General features: G+C 42.6%; 1 protein-coding gene across 3 annotated transcripts in view; it reads left to right on the forward strand.

The window, feature by feature from the left end:
- The window catches only part of HECW2 (HECT, C2 and WW domain containing E3 ubiquitin protein ligase 2), a 453,200-nt gene that overhangs the window by 34,154 nt on the left and 402,025 nt on the right, over positions 1-17,021 (forward strand). Inside the window, exon 2 of one of the 3 annotated variants that reach the window (XM_075317832.1) lies at positions 9,439-9,590. The exons of the other annotated variants lie outside the window; for them this stretch is intronic. The gene's annotated coding sequence lies outside the window, so the exon portion shown is untranslated. The remainder of the gene's footprint in view (positions 1-9,438; positions 9,591-17,021) is intronic. 3 annotated transcript variants of the gene reach the window in all.

Consider the following 17,021-nt stretch of genomic DNA (forward strand, 5'->3'; position numbering starts at 1 on the left):
CTTATATTACCCTATTTGCTACCGCACCAGGGCAACGGGATGAGCTGTAGTGAAGCGATAGGGTTGGCACATCTAATGGATGCGTCACCTTTGAGGCGGCTGTGGCCTCCTATTTTTAGGCTGGACAGGGCCAAATAACCATGGCTCTTCATACCCTAAGAATACCAGACCCCAGCTGTCAGTTTCACCTTGGCTGGTAATCCAATTTGGGGGACTTCGCGTTTTTTTTAAATTTATTTTTATTATTATTATTATTATTTAGTTACAAATAATTAAAAAAAACATCCTGGGATGCCCTCAATTTTTGATTACCAGCCAAGGTGAAGCTGCCAGCTGTGGTCTGCAGGCTGCAGCCGTCTGCTTTACCCTAGCAAAAATGGGGGGTCCCCACATAATTTTTTTCAATTATTTATTTTTTGGATAAATACAAGGCTAAGCACCCTTTAGTGCCACTTGAAAGTCACTAACGGATTCCAGCTTAGAATATGCAGGGGGTGGGACACTGTATATGTTTGACATCTATCCATTCATCCAATCTAGCTTTTTAGGCTGTGTGCCCACGATTAGGGTTTGCAGCGTTTTGGAAGCAGAGTATTTCAGTTGCATCCAAATGCTGCGTTGTGTAGTACAAGCGCAGTGGAAGGATTTTTAGAAATCTCCTGCCTACTGCCTACTTTCTTTTCTCCGTAGCATAAACTGACCTCTGGTGTGGCTTCCTGAGCTTCAGCATGTCAATTTATTTTGTGGAGATGGCAGTGTTCTCCGCGGGGAGAATAGAGCTAAAGTCCGCAGCAACCTGAACCCGGATCATAGGCAATGGCACCTACATTCTCCTGTGGACAATACTCACATCTCCACAGGAGGGCTGGCACTGTGTACTAGATACCGTGTTGCCGGATCATTGGCACATAGCATAGAAGTGAGATATTTGGTGCTACAGCAACATTTTTGTGAAGTACCTCTGGATTCAAAATGCTCACTATACCCCTGAATAAAATCCTTGAGGGGTCTAGTTTCCAAAATGGGGTCATTTGTGCGGGTTTCTGCTGTATAAGTAGCCTAGGGGCCCTGCAAATGTGACATGGTGCCCACAAGTTATTTAATCTTTTCCAAAATTCAAATTGTGCTCCTTCCGTTCCGAGTCCTCCTATTTGTCCAAACAGAGGTTTTTGACAACATGCGGGGTATCCCTGCGCTCATACTTAATTGAATAACAAACTGCAGGGTCCACTTTTGGGTGTTTCCTCTTGAAAAAGTGAGAAATTTGGTGCTAAAGCAACATTTTTGTGAAAAATATAAAAACTTTCAATATGACATCCTAATGTTATCAAATTCTGTGAAGTACCTGTGGGTGGGTTCAAATTGCACACTATACCTCTAGATAAAATTCTCGAGGGGTCTAGTTTCCAAAATGGGGTCACTTGTGGGAGGTTTCTGCTGTTTAGGTACCTTAGGGGCCCAGCAAATGCAACATGGTGCCCGCAATCTATTTCTGTCATATTTGTGTTCCAAAATTCGAATATTGCTCCTTCTGTTCTGGGCCCTCCCATTTGTCCAAACAGAGGTTTCTGTAGGGTATCAGCGCGCTCATAAGAAATTGGGTAATATATTTTAGGTTTCATTTTGTTGTGTTATTTCTTCTAAAATTGAATAAATTGGGGATAGAGCAACATTTTTCGGTAAATTTGATAATTTTTGTTATTTTTTTCATTCCACATTGCCTTAGTTCCTGTGAAGCACCTGAAGGGTTAATAAACTTCTTGGATGTGGTTTTGAGCAGTGTAGGGGGTGCAGATTTTAGAATGATGTCACTTTTGGATATTTTCTGTCGCCTAGGCCTCTCAAAGTCACTTCAAATGTGACGTGGTCCCTAAAAAAAAATGGTTTTGTAAATTTTGTTGGAAAAATGAGAAATTGCTGATGAAGTTTGAAGCCTTCTAACTTCCTAACCTCAAAAAATGTTGCTGATGTAAATAGACATGTGGGAGATGTAATATATTAACTTTTTTGTGTGACATAACTCTCTGGTTTAAGGGCATAAAAATTAAAAGGCTCTGATTGATCCTTCCCATAGGGTAGGCCGCATGAGTCAGGTGACAGGTTCCCGAATATTAGGAATGTGGTATGTTACTTATATCTGAAAGGTTTCTGGTGTCAGAGCTTTGTCTCCACGATGAGAATTTGGGGAGTTTTTGATGTTGCAGATTTTTTTTTCAATGAGAATTCATTGAGATTTTTTTACATGCTCTTTTTTTTTATCTCTTTTTGATTTTTGTATTTTTTTTCCTTTTGACAAAACTTTATTTATGAAGTCATATCCAGATTACATGTGTTTTTAGTGCGTTCCTGAAGTAAAGAAACACTAAATAAGCATTTGCGTTTTTTACCTGTGGGTGCAATTTTATGGGGAAAATCCAGACATCAAATTCAGTGTACTCGCAAAACAAATTGGCACGTTGTGGACTTCACACATGCACCACAGCTCAGTTCATACAGCGGAATTAGATCCCATTCACTTTGCTGGTACTGTAAGATGTTCATTTTTTTTGCACAGTGAAAATACATCATGAGAACTTAACTTAAGAGAAAATGTCTAAATCACAATTTCTTTGCAGATTTTATATATATATATATATATATATATATATATATATATATATATATATATATAGATAGATAGATAGATAGATATACAGTGCCTACAAGTAGTATTCAACCCCCTGCAGATTTAGCAGGTTTGATAAGATGCAAATAAGTTAGAGCCTGCAAACTTCAAACAAGAGCAGGATTTATTAACAGATGCATAAATCTTACAAACCAACAAGTTATGTTGCTCAGTTAAATTTTAATACATTTTCAACATAAAAGTGTGGGTCAATTATTATTCAACCCCTAGGTTTAATATTTTGTGGAATAACCCTTGTTTGCAATTACAGCTAATAATCGTCTTTTATAAGACCTGATCAGGCCGGCACAGGTCTCTGGAGTTATCTTGGCCCACTCCTCCATGCAGATCTTCTCCAAGTTATCTAGGTTCTTTGGGTGTCTCATGTGGACTTTAATCTTGAGCTCCTTCACAAGTTTTCAATTGGGTTAAGGTCAGGAGACTGACTAGGCCACTGCAACACCTTGATTTTTTCCCTCTTGAACCAGGCCTTGGTTTTCTTGGCTGTGTGCTTTGGGTCGTTGTCTTGTTGGAAGATGAAATGACGACCCATCTTAAGATCCTTGATGGAGGAGCGCAGGTTCTTGGCCAAAATCTCCAGGTAGGCCGTGCTGTCCATCTTCCCATGGATGCGGACCAGATGGCCAGGCCCCTTGGCTAAGAAACAGCCCCACAGCATGATGCTGCCACCACCATGCTTTACTGTAGGGATGGTATTCTTGGGGTCGTATGCAGTGCCATCCAGTCTCCAAACGTCACGTGTGTGGTTGGCACCAAAGATCTCGATCTTGGTCTCATCAGACCAGAGAACCTTGAACCAGTCTGTCTCAGAGTCCTCCAAGTGATCATGAGCAAACTGTAGATGAGCCTTGACATGACGCTTTGAAAGTAAAGGTACCTTACGGGCTCGTCTGGAACGGAGACCATTGCGGTGGAGTACGTTACTTATGGTATTGACTGAAACCAATGTCCCCACTGCCATGAGATCTTCCCGGAGCTCCTTCCTTGTTGTCCTTGGGTTAGCCTTGACTCATCGGACAAGCCTGACCTCGGTACGGGTGGAAACTTTCAAAGGCTGTCCAGGCCGTGGAAGGCTAACAGTAGTTCCATAAGCCTTCCACTTCCGGATGATGCTCCCAACAGTGGAGACAGGTAGGCCCAACTCCTTGGAAAGGGTTTTGTACCCCTTGCCAGCCTTGTGACCTTCCACGATCTTGTCTCTGATGGCCTTGGAATGCTCCTTTGTCTTTCCCATGTTGACCAAGTATGAGTGCTGTTCACAAGTTTGGGGAGGGTCTTAATTAGTCAGAAAAGGCTGGAAAAAGAGATAATTAATCCAAACATGTGAAGCTCATTGTTCTTTGTGCCTGAAATACTTCTTAATACTTTAGGGGAACCAAACAGAATACTTGTGGTTTGAGGGGTTGAATAATAAATGACCCTCTGAATAAACTTTTCACAATTTAAATAAAAAAAGAAATAACATTCTTTTTTGCTGCAGTGCATTTCACACTTCCAGGCTGATCTACAGTCCAAATGTCACAATGCCAAGTTAATTCCGAATGTGTAAACCAGCTAAATCTGCAGGGGGTTGAATACTACTTGTAGGCACTGTATATATATATAATATCTCTCTCTCTCTCTCTCTCTCTCTCTCTCTCTCTCTAGACATATATAGATATGGTCCCAGAGCCTGAAAAATAATTTCATAAATGAAATCAGTGAGGTTGTGTCAGGTGAAAATAAAAGATCAGGCCAATTGATTGTACCGGTTGGTAACACATCCGCCTATAAGAAACTTAAGTGTTGCCAGTAAATCACTAGGGAGGATAAAACTGCAGATCATCCCTAACGTGGATGAAGATGATTCATTGATGTGGTCTGAGAGAGTCATTTCTTAAGTGGTTTCAGCTACATTACATATTTTTAAATTCTATAAGCAGCAATAAAAATCAGAACCAAATTTGGGAAACAGAAATTAGAATGTTGTAAAAGTTTTCCCGCCTGATATTTAAATAGGCTTCTGCTGGACTGTCAGGTGGAAAACGTTAAAAAAAAAAAATTCTATATGGATTTTTAAAGTAAGTACACCAGCCTGATCAAGTCTAAAATCTTTATTTAATAACATTCAGAGTTTGTATTATTACATCTACAGACATTAGCTAGGCATTAAAGATCATGGTCTTATTCCAAGTGCTTACTCCCTTTCTGTAATATTAACCCAGCAAATACCGAGGTCCGATGTAATCCACATGAGGTCCCATGACAATGCCGGCTCTGCTACATACTGAAGTCGCAGCGCTCTGGCACATTACAGAACATGACCGCCCGCTGCAGCTTTAGGCAGACACTGACTGAGCCACAGGTATGAGCGGTGACATCACTGAGTTTATCTGCGGTTACAGCTGCAGGTTCCCACAATACCCCACCTGTGACTGCAGGTAAACTCACCTGAACTCATTCAGTTCAGAGACCTGGATCCTCTGGCAGAAAGCCACATTTTTTTTTACAAGAAATGTAGATTTGGTGCTGAAATTTATACACCAGATTCCAGCACCAATACTGCATCTCCTGGCACAAAACCGCATCACATTGCAGTGAGCAATTCTGTGGAACTTTCGTGCAAACCTTTAGAAAGATGTAGTGTCTACCCAAGATCTGAATATGTTACCTATACACACTAGTGGCAAACACAGGATTCCTTACGATTGGAGAAAAAGATGAATGCTGGCTAAAGAGGTAATAAACTTATAAACTGTGTAGCTGCAGCCCAAAGTTAGGTTGCTTTTTTAGCATTGTAAGTTGAGTAGGTAATACCATAAAAGTGCAGGTAATGGATGTTTGGAGGCACAGTGTTCAACGGTAGTCCAGGGTTTAACTTTCTGCTGCCTACTTGAGACAGCCAGCCTAACTAAAAGTGAGGCCAAGTAATAAGATTTAAGAATATTAAAGAGGTCGGGCTCGACTACCTTGTTGATGGTGCTCTAGAGTAAAAAAAAAATAGTATAAAGATATATGGAAACTCTGGCACACAGGTATATAGAAAAATTAAAAATTAGAAAAGTACAGAGACTGCTTGTAGTGCAAAATTTAATGTGTTTTTATGGTAACAAACAGATCTAGTCCCTCCAACGTTTCAGCCTTAATCCAGGCCTTTGTCAAGTATTGAGTTATCCATATGGGTACTAACGAGTAGGGAGTACTCCTGAGGGAGGCAAAAAGAAATCTGTAGTAACCTCAACTGTGAAAAAATGCGTATGTCCATATGACATAAGTGCGAATACAATCAATAAAATCCTATGTCTCTGGCTCTGACTATTTTAATGAAGCTCCACAGTATAGTATGTTCTCGCCGGAGATCTATCAGTAGTAAGAACTGAACAAGTGTGTACTTGCAATTGAATACTTTACGTAGGGCTACCAACAGTGTATAGCACGGTACAGAGTAGGAAGATAATAATAAAGAAAAGTCCAGCTCACCACCTGGTTCTGTCCCTCCTCAGAATAGAGCAAAGAATCCAGCCTCGCCAACAACCAGCCATCTAGTAAATAAAATAAACGGATCCAGCTCTTGACATCCAAGGTGCAATTTATTCATCCATATTAGTGCACATTATGGCAGTCATAATATGCAGTGAAACACTTTTTTTTTTTCTTTTCATTACACAAAGAAGCAGATGCTACTACAAGAGTGGAATACACATTTTTAACAACAGGTTCCTGGTGTTGGTTAGGAAGCCACGTCCGTATTAAACTACGCATACCTAAATTACCACACCCATTTTACTGACATCTATTTTGCTGATCAGGACTAGAGATGAGAGGACTTGCAGATAACTGTTTTATATATATATATATATATATATATATATATATATATATATATATATATATACATACATTTTTTAATTTTTTTTTTTACGGTTCCGGTCCGGAATCTCCATACAAAATCTATGGGGATCAAAGACCGTAGATAAAAAATGTTAAAATGTTGGTAGAAGGGATGGTGTTATGGATGGTGTTTCTGTTGGCTTGGCTGTTGCTGGTTGTGAAGAGGTTAAGATTCTTCCTGATGCTGCTTCTGGGCTCCCTCTAGTGGACAGTACTAGAAGTGTGTCAGGTTCTTTGCTTGTCACTAAGACAGATGCAGGGCCTTGTTCTAATCCCAGTGGGCCAATCATGTCCAGTCCTTGTGTATACAGGAAGAGATTTTGCCTCAGACTGACTCCGGTGATATCATGTCCTGTGTTAATCTAGCTCCAGTGAACATGTCTTGAACACCTGGTCCTCCTGTTACATATTCACTTTTTGTTGTATTTAGCATTCCACTTCTATGTACTGCTCATTATTAGTTTAGTTGGACATTGAATATTTTTCTGCCTATGCCAGGTGCTACTAAGCCATTTGTATGACAACCTTTTTGGATGCTAATTTTGCTTGGTGCCCTGCACAAGATTTCCCTGATGTAGTGGGTAGAGGATTGTGTGGTCCTAAGGGAATTTTTGATCATCAGGAGTTGGCATATATAAGGGTTATTTTCTGGCTGCACCCTGTGATCTATCCTATCCTTTGTGTCATAGTTAGCAGGGCCTCTCTTTCCTCAAGTCTATTCCTAACCAACTATGTATTGTTTGATTCTTATATCATCGTCCATATATGTTGGGGGCTTTAACTATCCCTTTGGGGATGCTCTGAGGCAAGTTAGGATTCCTTTCTTCATCATCTTTGAGGCTAGCTAGTTTCTTAGGTGCTGACGAGGCGTCTAGGTAGAGTAGGCACAATCCACCGCTATTTCCAGTTGTTTACTTATAGTCAGGGGGTTGCTGCCAGTTAGTTTCCAACCACTCTTGTGCTCTATTTTTGGGGTTTACCTGGTTTTTTTTTTCTCCTGCAATATTGGGGTTGTAGTCCATAGTTCTTGGGTTGCCTCTTTCCTTGGATTGGGAAGGAGTTTACCCTTGAATGGGATATTTACGCAAATATCAGCAGTCTCCTGGTCATAACGGTATCATCAGCCACACAAAAAAAGGTACTCAAAAGAAGAGAATTTTTTTTTTTTATTATTCTGTTTATTTTCCCTCTTTTTCTCTGGGTCGCGTAGGAGACCTTCTGACATTATGGAAATTGATCAGTTAGCCTGGCTGCTGAGGTTCAAGGAATTTCCGCCTATCTCGTTCAGACACCTGTATTAGAACCTAGAATCCATATTCCTGAACTATTTTCCGGGAATAGAGCTAAATTTTTGAATTTTAAGATTGATTGTAAAATATTTTTTTCATTAAGACCTCAGTCTTCAGGAAATCCCGTGCAGCAGGTTAAAATTGTTATTTTCCTGCTGCACGGGGATCCTCAGGACTGGGCTTTTTCCTTGATCTGTGGAGATCCTGCTCTTGCTAATGTGCATTCTTTTTCTCAGGCCTTGGGGTTTTTGTATGATGAACCCAACATTGATAATCAAGCTGAGAAGGCTCTGTTGGCTTTGTCCCAGGGTCATGATTCAGCTGAACCTTTTTTGTCAGAAGTTCAGAAAATGGGCAGTCCTCACTAAGTGGAATGATGAAACTCTTGCTGCACTTTTTATAAAGGGTTTGGCGGTGACAATGAAGAATGTGATGGTGGGATTTCCTATTCCTACTAGTTTGAATGAGTCAATGACTATGGCTAGCTAGGTTGATAGACGTCTTTGCGAGCCTAAAAATCTAGGAGCTGATGTATCGTTTAAGGGAAATGTCTGTGAACCTATACAGTATGATAGAGTTCAATCCACTATAGAGTGACAAGCATTTAGGAAAAGGAATAAGCTATGCTTTTACTGTGATGATGCTTCTCATATTATTGCTGTTTGCCCTAAACGAGAGAGGAGATCTGCTCGTTCCTTTGAGGGGGGTGCTTTGCGAACTAAAGGCCATGTCTCACTAAGCGACATCGCTATCGACATCGCTGCTGAGTCACAGCAATCTTGCTAGCGATGTCGCTGTGTGTGACATCCAGCAACGACCTGGCTCCTGCTGTGAGGTCGCCGGTCGTTGCTGAATGTCCTGGACCATTTTCTTCAAAGGCGATGTCCTGCAGGGCAGGATGCATTGCTATGTTTGACACTGTGTGACAGGGTCCCAATGACAGCAGAGATCGTTATACAGGTCGCTATTGCGACCTGTATCGTTCCTGAGTCGTTGGTAAGGTCTGACTGTGTGACATCTCACCAGCGACCTCCCAGCGACATACCAGCGATCCTTATCAAGTCGCATCGTTTTCGGGATCGCTGGTAAGTCGCTAAATGTGACGGGGGCTTAAGTTTCTGTTGTCAGTTTCTTTATCTTCCTTATCATCTTTTTCCTCTACAGCCTTTCTTGACTCAGGGGCTGCCTTAAATTTGGTGGATTTGGGATTCGCGAAAAGATGTGGTTTTACTCTGGTGCCTCTCCAAAGATGCATTACTTTAAGGAGAATTGATACTACTTCTCTTGCCATAAACAGCCCCAGTTTAGTGTTCAAGTAATTATGAGTGTTGAACCCTGTCATTAGGAGGAATGTGAATTTTTGATATTAGAGAACTTGCAAGATTATCTGGTTGTAGAATTCCCATGGTTGCAGGCACATAATTGTGTATTAGATTGGAAATCTTTGTCCATCATTAGCTGGGGTTGTCAGTGTGTATATAATGACCTCTCTTCTTTGTCTGTTCCTTCTAAAGTAGATGAAGTACCTGAATTTTTGGCTGATTTCATTGACGTGTTTAACGAGTCTAAATCTGATTCTTTACCTCTCCATAGGGATTATGATTGTGCGATTAAATTATTGCCTGGAGCCAAATTTCCTAAAGGAAGGATTTTCAATTTATCGGTACCTGAACATGAGGCAATGAAGAATTACATTAAGGCGTCGCTGGAAAAAGGTCATATTAGACTGTCATCTTCACCCCTAGGTGCGGGCTTTTTCTTTGTGGTCAAGAAATATCTTGCATTGACTACCGGTTGCTTAATAAAATCACTGTGAAATATCAGTATCCATTGCCTCTGATGTCAGACTTGTTTTCTAGCGTAAAGGTTGCCAAATGGTTTACCAAACTTGACCTTAACGGGGCATATAATCTTATCCAAATTAAGGAAGTTGATGAAAGGAAGTTGGCTTTTAACACCCCAGAGGAGCATTTTGAGTACCTAATGATGCCTTTTGGGCTCACTAATGCCCTCTCCATCTTCCAGTCATTCATGAATAATATCTTGCGAGAGTTTATTGGTAAATTTCTAGTGGTATATTTGGATGATATTTGGGGCATTACATGTAAATGTATATTAAAAATCAGGCACAGGTATTCTGCAAGAATATAAGGTATTTCAGAAAGGAGAAAAGGAGATAAGGCATACATTTTCTTAGAACTCTAACTTTTTTCTTCACTGTATTGTACCTATCCTGGTCTTGTTTCTTCCAGTAATGTGTTTTTCCTCCTACATTCAATATTTATTATACCTTATATTCTTGCAGAATACTTGTGCCTGATTTTTAATATACCTTTAAATGTGATGCCCACGTCTCTAGTTATACTGCCAGTTGGCGGTCATTATTTTTAATCTTTAATAAAATTTGTTATATTTGACCTTATCAGTTTTCTTAGAATTTTTTTCGTTCTAAAAATTTTGGTGCCTTCCATTATCTCCGTAGGTCAATCACATCCATACAACGCACACACGATTATGATTTGTACACTTGTCATTTACATTATATTTCTCATTGTGTTGTGTATAGTCGGTCTTTTTTTATCTATTTCTGTATATCCATAACTGGGTTCAGCCCACATCTTTGAAGTCCCTTCATAAATTCTTGGGCTTTTATAATTTCTATCAAAGATTTATAGAGAATTTCTCCAGCATTGTCAAGCCTCTGACTGATTTGATTAAGGGAGTGGATGTTGAGAATTGGACTCCTGAGGCCATTAAGGCTTTACAGGAGCTTAAGGAGAAGTTTACCTCTGCTCCAGTTCTGAAGCAACCTGATACCTCACTTCCATTTCAGGTGGAGGTGGATGCCTTCGAGATTGGAGCAAGAGCTGTGTTGTCTCTGAGAGACCTTGAAACTACTAAAATGAAGCATTGTGCTTTCTTTTCTCAGAAATTCTGTTCATCTGAACAAAATTATGATGTAGGTAATCAGGAATTGTTGACTATGAAGTGGTCTTTTGAAGAATGCAAACACTGGTTGGAGGGGGCTAGACATCAAATTAATCATAAAAATTTGACCTATCTCGAATCTGCCAAAAGATTGAATCCTAGGCAGGCTAGGTGGGCTTTATTTGTATTCGCTTTAATTTTGTGGTGTCCTTTCTTCCGGGCACCAAGAATGTTAAAGCTGATGCCCTATCAAGAAGCTTGTTGGCTGATTCTCCTGAGGCGGGTGAACCATCTGCTGCCTTCTTCAATGATGGTGTGGTTCTCTCTGCGATTTCACCAGATATAAAGTTAGAACTGGAAAAGCTCCAGAATGAGAAACCGGAAAGATGTCCTGTAGGAAAATTGTATGTCCCGGGTCAGTGGAGAAGTAGAGTAATGTCTGAGGTTCATTGCTCGGTCCTGGCTGGTCATCCAGGGATTTTTGGTACTGGAGATTTGGTGGGCAGTTTTTTTTAATGGCCTTCTTTATCTAAGGATGTCAGGGGTTCTCTGCAGTCTTGTGAGATTTGTGCAAGGTCCAAGTCTTCTTGTTACTGCTCTATTGGTTTGTTGTCACTATTACCGATACCCAAAAGCCCTTGGACTCATATATCTATGGATTTTATTTCTACTCTCCCAGTTTCTCAGAGGATAACGGTCATTTGGGTTATCTGTGATAGGGTCTCAAAGATGGTCCATTTGGTACCATTACCTAAGTTGCTGTCTTCTTCAGATCTGGTTCCCTTCTTCTTTCAGCATGTGGTTCATCTTCACGGTATCCCTGAGAATATTGTATCGGATAGAGGGGTTCAGTTTCTGTCTAGGTTTTGGAGAGCGTTTTGCTTTAAATTGGAAATTAAATTGTCCTATTCTTCTGCCTTTCATCCTTAGACCAATAGGCAGACTGAGAGAACAAACCAGACAATGGAAACTTATCTGAGGTGTTTTGCATCTGCAGATCAGGATGACTGGGTTTCTTTTTTACCATTGCCAGAATCGGGATAGTTCTGCTACTTTGACTTCTCCTTTTTTTGTAATTTGGCTTTTCATCCCACGTTCTCTTCCGGGCAGGTTGAGGTTTTGGAGTAGACACAGTGGTTAACAGACTACATTTTTCCCAGGAAAATGCCCAAATGTTCGCTAACCATCAAAGGACTATTGGTCATCGGTTTAAAGTGAGGGACTTGGTTTGGCTTCCCTCTAAGAATATTCCCATGAGAGTGTCTTCTCCTAAATTTAAGCCAAGATTCATTGGTCCTTACAGAATTTTTGAAATTGTTAATCCATTGTCTTTTCGTTTGGCTTGACCTGAGACTTTTAAGATTCATAATGTTTTCATAAATCTTTCGGAGAGACCTTTTGAACCTGTAGTTCTGACAGCTGGGCCTATTAATCCTGTGTTGGTAGAGGGGAATCTGGAGTATGAAGTGGAGATGATTTTGGATTTCCGTCTAAATAGACGGAATCTTCACTATCTGGTCAAGTGGAAAGAATAAAGGACAGAGGTCAAGTGGAAAGGTTACTGCCAGGAGAACAATTCTTGGTTGTTCACTTCTGACATTCATGCTGACAGATTGATTCGTGCCTTCCATCATGCCCATCCTGGAAAAACCTTGAGTCCCTGGTGAGGATTCGGTGACCCCTCCTTAGGGGTGGTGATGTTATTGATGGTCTGTCTGTCGGCTTAGATGTTGCTGGTTGTGAAGAGGTTACGATTCTTCCTGAGAATGCTTCTGGGCTCCCTCTAGTGACCAGTACTGGAATGTCAGGTTCTTTGCTTGTCACAAAGACAGGTGCAGGACCTGGCTCTAATCCCAGTGGGCCAATCATGTCCAGTCCTTGTGTATAAAGTAAGGGATTCTGCCTCAGACTGACGCCGGTGATACTGTGTCCTGTGTCAATCTAGCTCCAGTGAACATATCTTGAACACCTGGTCCTCCTGTCATGTCTCCCTTGGAGAGCTCTAATGCTGTCTGCTGCATTTTGTATGCTTTTTGGATGCAATTTTTGCCTTTTTTTTCTTAGTAATCTTGATATCGCTTTTAGGAGCCTGGGATAAGTACTTTGTCTTGTTTCCTGTGACTGAATGGTTTTCATGCATTTTTTCTCTTGTGTGCAATATTTAGTTGATTCTTTTTCAATTCGTTTTGAAATGCTATAAAGACTTTTCATTCTCAGGGAAATAATGCATAGCAGAGTTTTTTTTCTCTCTGTCTGAACATTGTTCTGCGTTTTTTGCTCAAATATTCATTTATGTTCCATTGTGTTCCCACTGATGATCTTTATCAAAAGAATATTGCAGAGAATCCAGTGAAGGCTTTTTTCCACCATTTTTACATATTCACTTTTTGTTGTATTTAGTATTCCACTTCTATGTACTGCTCATTATTAGTCATGTTGGACATTGAATTTTTTTTCTGCCTATGGCAGTTGCTACTAAGCCATTTTTCTGACAACCTCTTTGGATGCTAATCCTGCCTGGTGCCTTGCACAAGATGTCCCTGATGTAGTGGGTAGAGGATCGTGTGGTCCTAAGGGAATTTTTGGTCATCAGGAGTTGGCATATATTAGGGTTTTTGCTGGCTGCGCCCAGTGATCTATCCTATCCTTTGTGTCATAGCAGGGCCTCGCTTTGCTGAAGTGTATTCCAAAACAACTATGTATTGTTTGCTTCTTACGTCATCGTCAATATATGTTGGTGGCTTTGTGGATGCTCTGAGGCAAGTTAGGATTCCTTTCTTCATCTTTGAGGCTAGCTAGTTTCTTAGGTGGTGACAAGGTGTCTAGGTAGAGTAGGCACGCTCCACCGCTATTTCTAGTTGCGTTTATATAGTCATGGAGTTGCTGCCAGTTAGTTACCAACCATTCTTGTGCTTTATTTTTGGGGTTTACCTGTTTTTTTCCTTCTGGACTTATTGGGTTGTAGTTCATAGTTCTTGGGTTGCCTCTTTCCTTGAATTGAGAAGGAGTTTACCCTTAATTGGGATATTTAGGAGAATATCAGTGGTCTCCTGCCCATAACAAGATGGGAAGCGCGCGTGGTGTACTTACCGAAGATATGTCATGGCGGTATGCTGCTTCCAGGTTGCGGATTCACTTTCGGAACAGCTAAATAACATTCACTGAATATGAACTGCTTTCGCCGCCCACCGGTGCCTGTGATTGGTTCCAGTCAGCCGCGCCCCCACACTGAGTGGCAGCATGTCAGCAGACTGCTTCCATTCACAGGTGCTATGCTCGTCTATATCATAGTCCAGGGTCACACTGGCGTATGGCATTGGATGCAAAAGCATCGGATGCAGTATGCTAATGACCCTCGGCTCAGGCTGTGCTGCAAGCGTGAGTCGAGTGTCATATGACTGTGATCCGATCCTGTCATCGGATCACAGCTGTGGAGGAGTGAAAGGGATTAATCTCCCCATCTCCTCCATTGTCAACCTGTGCGTATATCGCACTGCACTTGAATGTCATCAATGTAGTCCGATGTTTCTCTCGCACCCATAGACTTGTATGGGTGCGAATCTAAGGCCACAATCGCAGCATGCTTTGATTTTTTTTTCCTCAGTCTGATTAGGGCTGAGGAAAAACTCGTAGATGTGAGCTACAGCATTGTCTTACATGGGGCCGACTGCAATGCAAGATTTTCTCGCATTGCACTCGTGTGAGTCATACGTCAGTGTGACTCTACTTGTACATTAACCTCATAACGACGGCCGTACGACTTAAAGCAGCGGCAAAACAGGGTACTTATTCTGTTCCGCCGCTTTAAAGCGGGGGTTCGAAAAAACCCTGTAGCGCCCCCCAGCGACCGAAAATCTCGGGGGTTTCAGCTACCGGGGGTAGCTGAGACCCCCCAGATTATAAATCGGGGTGTTTTTTTTGGACCCCGATAATGTGATGGCCGGTATACACCGTATACTGACGATCACATAAAAAAAAAAGAAATGTCCGGTAAATCGGATTTCTTTTTCATCTGACGTGATCAAACATGTCAGATGAGAAAGAAATATAAACCCCTAGTACCTCCAAGGCCCCCAGTACCGGAGGATCCCCCCCCACCGCTACCCCCCCTCCACCGCTACCCCCCCTCCGGAACTTTCAAAATGGCGCCGAAGCGCACAGAAAACTTCCGCCGCCGCCGGCTCTGCATTCATTTCCCTCCGATCTGAAATGATCAAACATTTCAGATCGGAGGGAAATGTCCTCCCCCTGACCCCTCCTCAGGTACAACGGAGCCCCCTGATCCTCCGGAGCCCCCTCCGGTTCTCCAAAGAACCCCCTGTTCCCCCCGCCGGAGCATGCAAAATGGCGGCGCGCAGCGCACAGTAGCGCACGGCTGCATTCATCCTGCTCCTTCTGCCGCATGTGACACGTCACATTCGACAGAAAAGTCGTCCCCAGGTCCCGCCAGGTCTCCCGCCGTCACCCCCCATCAGCCCCCGGTCTTCCCTGTTACCTGGCTGTTGCTCCGGTCCCCGCGATCCCTCCTCCTCCTTCTGGAAAGCTGGCGACGCATGCGCAGACAGCGGCTGTCAGCCAGCTCCTTGCAAGCAGGGACGCTGACCTTGCTGCTGCACATGCTGCTGTACGGTGGACCGGGGGAGCATGAGTGCAGTAATCTGCAGCTACACTCCTCACATGGAGGGCCTGCTGTTCTAGAAAATGGGGGGTACGTTCTGTGAGCGTGCCCCTCATATTCTGGAATGAGGTTACTGCAGGTCACTCTGCCCTAGGTTGGACCGGGGCAGTGTGAGTGCAGTATTCTCAGATTACTGCACCCACACTGCTCATGGAGAGCTTGCTCTTCCAGAAAATGGGGGATATGTTCCCTGAACGTGCCCCCCATATTCTAGAAGGTCCAGAGTCGTCGTGTACCTCCAAAATGGATTACAGCGACCGGAATTTGTTTACTTTCCAAAAATTGGTGAAAGAGGAAATGTTTCGGGGAGTGTTTTTTCAAATTTTTTTTTTTTGTCTTTATTTTTTTCTATTACTGACTGGGTTAGTGATGTCGGGTATCTGATTTAGATGCCGTGACATCACTAACCCCAGGGCTTGATGCCAGGTGACATTACAGCTGGTATCAACCCCGTATATTACCCCGTTTGCCACCGCACCAGGGCGCGGGATGAGCTGGGGCGAAGCGCCAGGATTGGCGCATCTAATGGATGCGCCACTTCTGGGGCGGCTGCGGCCTGCTATTTTTAGGCTGGGAAGAGTCCAATAACCATGGCTCTTCCCACCCTGAGAATACCAGACCCCAGCTGTCCGCTTCACCTTGGCTGGTGATCTAATTTGGGGGGGCACCCCACGTTTGTTTGTTTTTTTTTTTAAAAAAAAACAGCCTGGGGAGTCCTCCAAATTGATCACCAGCCAAGGTGAAGTTGTCAGCTGTGGTTTGCAGGCTACAGCTGTCTGCTTTACCCTAGCTGGCTATCAAAAATAGGGGGGACCCCACGTCGTTTATTTTCATTATTAATTTTTTGGGGGGCTAAATACAAGGATAGGCACCCTTTAGTGTCACATGAAAGGCTCTAAAAGGCGCCAGCTTAGAATATGCAGGGGGTGGGACGTTATATATGTTTGACATCTATCCATTCATCCATTGTAGCATTTTAGGCTGTGTGCCCACAATCAGGGTTTGCAGCATTTTGGGCGCAGAGTGTTTTCCCTGCGTCCATAACGCAGCGTTGTGCAGTAGAAGCACAGTGGAAGGATTTTTAGAAATCCCGTGCCCACTGTGCTTCTCTTCTCCGCAGCATAAACTGACCTGTGGCGTGGCTTCCCGAGCCTCAGCATGTCAATTTATGCTGCGGAGACAAGAGTGTTCTCTGCAGGGAGCATAGAGCACCACAGCAGCCTGAACCCAAATCGTGGGCATGGGCAGCTGCGTTCAACCTGTGGACAACACTCACATCTCACAGGAAGGCTGATACTGTGTACTGGACGCCGTGTCGCTAGATCATGGCCACATAGCCTAAAAGTGAGAAATTTGTTGCTACAGCAACATTTTTGTGAAGTACCTGTGGATTCAAAATGCTTACTATACTCCTGAAAAAAATCCTTGAGGGGTCCAGTTTCCAAAATGGGGTCACTTGTGGGGGGTTCTGCTGTATAGGTACCCAAGGGGCCCTGCAAATGTGAAATGGTGCCCGCAATTTATTTCAACTTTTCCAGAATTCAAATGGTGCTCCTTCCATTCCAAGCCC

This window comes from Anomaloglossus baeobatrachus, chromosome 7 (assembly GCF_048569485.1).
Source record: "Anomaloglossus baeobatrachus isolate aAnoBae1 chromosome 7, aAnoBae1.hap1, whole genome shotgun sequence".
Taxonomy (NCBI): Eukaryota; Metazoa; Chordata; class Amphibia; order Anura; family Aromobatidae; genus Anomaloglossus; species Anomaloglossus baeobatrachus.